This window comes from Drosophila bipectinata, unplaced genomic scaffold (genome assembly GCF_030179905.1).
Source record: "Drosophila bipectinata strain 14024-0381.07 unplaced genomic scaffold, DbipHiC1v2 scaffold_143, whole genome shotgun sequence".
NCBI lineage: Eukaryota > Metazoa > Arthropoda > Insecta > Diptera > Drosophilidae > Drosophila > Drosophila bipectinata.
The window spans coordinates 32,501-38,013 of NW_027222781.1; the positions used below are offsets into that span (position 1 = coordinate 32,501).

At 35.1% G+C, this 5,513-nt stretch overlaps 2 non-coding genes across 2 annotated transcripts; both read left to right on the top strand.

The window, feature by feature from the left end:
- The first annotated feature begins 573 nt into the window (after positions 1-573).
- Positions 574-752, top strand: LOC138927001 (5.8S ribosomal RNA). Its single transcript, XR_011443651.1, has one exon. It is a non-coding gene; the product is annotated as a 5.8S ribosomal RNA (ribosomal RNA).
- A 320-nt stretch (positions 753-1,072) lies between these two features.
- On the top strand, positions 1,073-5,022 carry LOC138926999 (large subunit ribosomal RNA). The gene has a single exon (XR_011443649.1). It is a non-coding gene; the product is annotated as a large subunit ribosomal RNA (ribosomal RNA).
- The last annotated feature ends 491 nt before the right edge of the window (positions 5,023-5,513 follow it).

Sequence of the window (5,513 nt, forward strand, 5' to 3'; positions counted from 1 at the left end):
TATTTAATTAATATACATGCGTTGCGTGATGTATTGTTCATATTAAATTATGCGCATACATTGATAAATGCAACACCTAAAATATACATTGTTGTACCTGATATACAGGTTAATGCTTTATATAATATTAAAACAATATAAATTATATTTATATTGATTATATAAAACTAAGACATTTCGCAACAATTATTTTAGGTATATAAAAAAATTAAACATATTTTATATGTTTAAATATAGACGAATATATTGAATATAAATTGCGTGTATATTTAATTAATATACATGCGTTGCGTGATGTATTGTTCATATTAAATTATGCGCATACATTGATAAATGCAACACCTAAAATATACATTGTTGTACCTGATATACAGGTTAATGCTTTATATAATATTAAAACAATATAAATTATATTTATATTGATTATATAAAACTAAGACATTTCGCAACAATTATTTTAGGTATAAAAATAACTTTATTGAAGGAATTGATATATGCCAGTTAAATGGTGTATTTTTAATTTCTTTCAATAAAAACATAATTGACGAATTGTATATTTATATATATTTATAAAACTCTAAGCGGTGGATCACTCGGCTCATGGGTCGATGAAGAACGCAGCAAACTGTGCGTCATCGTGTGAACTGCAGGACACATGAACATCGACATTTTGAACGCATATCGCAGTCCATGCTGTTATGTACTTTAATTAATTTTATAGTGCTGCTTGGACTACATATGGTTGAGGGTTGTAAGACTATGCTAATAAAGTTGCTTATTATTATATATTTTTATAATGATATGCATATGGTATATTATTGGATATATTTATATATTCATAATATTAAATATAAAAGCAATTATCTCAAATATTTATAAAAGAAAAAATGAAGATATACAATTCTTTCTTTTTTCAATTCAAATAATACTGAGAAATGTCTAGCATAAAAAAAATTAAATTTTTTTTAACTAGAATTGTCTCTTATTTAAAGATGCGAAAATTGAAAATATATCAAATATATTGTTCTTCATAGAGATATATTGTTTATATATATATATACATTGCTTTATACAACCTCAACTCATATGGGACTACCCCCTGAATTTAAGCATATTAATTAGGGGAGGAAAAGAAACTAACAAGGATTTTCTTAGTAGCGGCGAGCGAAAAGAAATCAGTTCAGCACTAAGTCACTTTGTCTATATGGCAAATGTGAGATGCAGTGTATGGAGCGTCAATATTCTAGTATGAGAAATTAACGATTTAAGTCCTTCTTAAATGAGGCCATTTACCCATAGAGGGTGCCAGGCCCGTATAACGTTAATGATTACTAGATGATGTTTCCAAAGAGTCGTGTTGCTTGATAGTGCAGCACTAAGTGGGTGGTAAACTCCATCTAAAACTAAATATAACCATGAGACCGATAGTAAACAAGTACCGTGAGGGAAAGTTGAAAAGAACTCTGAATAGAGAGTTAAATAGTACGTGAAACTGCTTAGAGGTTAAGCCCGATGAACCTGAATATCCATTATGGAAAATTCATCATTAAAGTTATAATATTTAAATAATATTATAGAAATAGTGTGCATTTTTTCCATATAAGGACATTGTAATCTATTAACATATATAATTTATCATAAAATATGACTTATAGTTTATTCAAATTATTATGCTTGCATTTTAACATAGGATAAATGTCATTAATTTGATAAAGTGTTGATAGATTAATAAGAATACAGTGCGTTAATTTTTCGGAATTATATAATGGCATAATTATCATTGATTTTTGTGTTTATTATATGCACTTGTATGATTAACAATGCGAAAGATTCAGGATACCTTCGGGACCCGTCTTGAAACACGGACCAAGGAGTCTAACATATGTGCAAGTTATTGGGATATAAACCTAATAGCGTAATTAACTTGACTATTAATGGGATTAGTTTTTTAACTATTTTATAGTTAATTAACACAATCCCGGGGCGTTCTATATAGTTATGTATAATAATATTTATATTATTTATGCCTCTAACTGGAACGTACCTTGAGCAGATATGCTGTGACCCGAAAGATGGTGAACTATACTTGATCAGGTTGAAGTCAGGGGAAACCCTGATGGAAGACCGAAACAGTTCTGACGTGCAAATCGATTGTCAGAATTGAGTATAGGGGCGAAAGACCAATCGAACCATCTAGTAGCTGGTTCCTTCCGAAGTTTCCCTCAGGATAGCTGGTGCATTTTAATGTTATATAAAATAATCTTATCTGGTAAAGCGAATGATTAGAGGCCTTAGGGTCGAAACGATCTTAACCTATTCTCAAACTTTAAATGGGTAAGAACCTTAACTTTCTTGATATGAAGTTTAAGGTTATGATATAATGTGCCCAGTGGGCCACTTTTGGTAAGCAGAACTGGCGCTGTGGGATGAACCAAACGTAATGTTACGGTGCCCAAATTAACAACTCATGCAGAAACCATGAAAGGCGTTGGTTGCTTAAAACAGCAGGACGGTGATCATGGAAGTCGAAATCCGCTAAGGAGTGTGTAACAACTCACCTGCCGAAGCAACTAGCCCTTAAAATGGATGGCGCTTAAGTTGTATACCTATACATTACCGCTAAAGTAGATGATTTATATTACTTGTAATATAAATTTTGAAACTTTAGTGAGTAGGAAGGTACAATGGTATGCGTAGAAGTGTTTGGCGTAAGCCTGCATGGAGCTGCTATTGGTACAGATCTTGGTGGTAGTAGCAAATAATCGAATGAGACCTTGGAGGACTGAAGTGGAGAAGGGTTTCGTGTGAACAGTGGTTGATCACGAGTTAGTCGGTCCTAAGTTCAAGGCGAAAGCCGAAAATTTTCAAGTAAAAATAAATATTACAATTATTGTGAAAATTATATACTTGAATAATTTTGAACGAAAGGGAATACGGTTCCAATTCCGTAACCTGTTGAGTATCCGTTTGTTATTAAATATGGGCCTCGTGCTCATCCTGGCAACAGGAACGACCATAAAGAAGCCGTCGAGAGATATCGGAAGAGTTTTCTTTTCTGTTTTATAGTCGTACTACCATGGAAGTCTTTCGCAGAGAGATATGGTAGATGGGCTAGAAGAGCATGACATATACTGTTGTGTCGATATTTTCTCCTCGGACCTTGAAAATTTATGGTGGGGATACGCAAACTTCTCAACAGGCCGTACCAATATCCGCAGCTGGTCTCCAAGGTGAAGAGTCTCTAGTCGATAGAATAATGTAGGTAAGGGAAGTCGGCAAATTAGATCCGTAACTTCGGGATAAGGATTGGCTCTGAAGATTGAGATAGTCGGGCTTGATTGGGAAACAATAATATGGTTTATGTGCTCGTTCTGGGTAAATAGAGTTATAATCATTTATGGTTGTAACTTGTTCCCCGGATAGTTTAGTTACGTATCCAATTGTGGAACTTTCTTGCTAAAATTTTTAAGAATACTAGTTGGGTCAAACCAATTAGTTCTTATTAATTATAACGATTATCAATTAACAATCAATTCAGAACTGGCACGGACTTGGGGAATCCGACTGTCTAATTAAAACAAAGCATTGTGATGGCCCTAGCGGGTGTTGACACAATGTGATTTCTGCCCAGTGCTCTGAATGTCAAAGTGAAGAAATTCAAGTAAGCGCGGGTCAACGGCGGGAGTAACTATGACTCTCTTAAGGTAGCCAAATGCCTCGTCATCTAATTAGTGACGCGCATGAATGGATTAACGAGATTCCTTCTGTCCCTATCTACTATCTAGCGAAACCACAGCCAAGGGAACGGGCTTGGAATAATTAGCGGGGAAAGAAGACCCTTTTGAGCTTGACTCTAATCTGGCAGTGTAAGGAGACATAAGAGGTGTAGAATAAGTGGGAGATATTAGACTTCGGTTTGGTATCGACAATGAAATACCACTACTCTTATTGTTTCCTTACTTACTTGATTAAATGGAACGTGTATCATTTCCTAGCCATTATACGGATATATTTATTATATCTTATGGTATTGGGTTTTGATGCAAGCTTCTTGATCAAAGTATCACGAGTTTGTTATATAATCGCAAACAAATTCTTTAATGAGAGATGCATTCATGTATTATCGATTTGAAAATTTGGTATAACTCCAATTACTCAGGTATGATCCAATTCAAGGACATTGCCAGGTAGGGAGTTTGACTGGGGCGGTACATCTCTCAAATAATAACGGAGGTGTCCCAAGGCCAGCTCAGTGCGGACAGAAACCACACATAGAGCAAAAGGGCAAATGCTGACTTGATCTCGGTGTTCAGTACACACAGGGACAGCAAAAGCTCGGCCTATCGATCCTTTTGGTTTAAAGAGTTTTTAACAAGAGGTGTCAGAAAAGTTACCATAGGGATAACTGGCTTGTGGCGGCCAAGCGTTCATAGCGACGTCGCTTTTTGATCCTTCGATGTCGGCTCTTCCTATCATTGTGAAGCAAAATTCACCAAGCGTTGGATTGTTCACCCATGCAAGGGAACGTGAGCTGGGTTTAGACCGTCGTGAGACAGGTTAGTTTTACCCTACTAATGACAAAACGTTGTTGCGACAGCATTCCTGCGTAGTACGAGAGGAACCGCAGGTACGGACCAATGGCACAATACTTGTTCGAGCGAACAGTGGTATGACGCTACGTCCGTTGGATTATGCCTGAACGCCTCTAAGGTCGTATCCGTGCTGGACTGCAATGATAAATAAGGGGCAATTTGCATTGTATGGCTTCTAAACCATTTAAAGTTTATTATTTATATTTTAAACGACAATGGATGTGATGCCAATGTAATTTGTAACATAGTAAATTGGGAGGATCTTTGATCACCTGATGCCATGCTAGTTACATATGAAAACATTATTTAATACAATGACAAAGCCTAGAATCAATTGTAAACGACTTTTGTAACGGGCAAGGTGTTGTAAGTGGTTGAGCAGCTGCCATACTGCGATCCACTGAAGCTTATCCTTTGCTTGATGATTCGAAATATAAAAAAAATGTAAATATGCATGTGTAAATATGTATATTTAGTATAAAAAATCTTTATATGCTATATCTAAGAAAGCATATAAGGATTTATCACGGGTTGTCCACGTTTCCCTACTAATTGTGGCCTACTAACTGTTTCGTCATCTTATTAGTGACGTGAAAAATGAAAATAATATTTTTCATTTATATTGTTATAAGTCTTAAACCTTAAGACGGCGGGAGTTGAATTACTTTCGTTTAGGTAGCCAAATGCCTCGTCATCTTATTAGTGACGTGAAAAATGAAAATAATATTTTTCATTTATATTGTTATAAGTCTTAAACCTTATAACGGCGGAAGATGAATTACTTTCTTTTAGGTAGCCAAATGCCTCGTCATCTTATTAGTGACGTGAAAAATGAAAATAATATTTTTCATTTATATTGTTATAAGTCTTAAACTTTAAGACGGCGGGAGTTGAATTACTTTCGCATAGGTAGCCAAATGC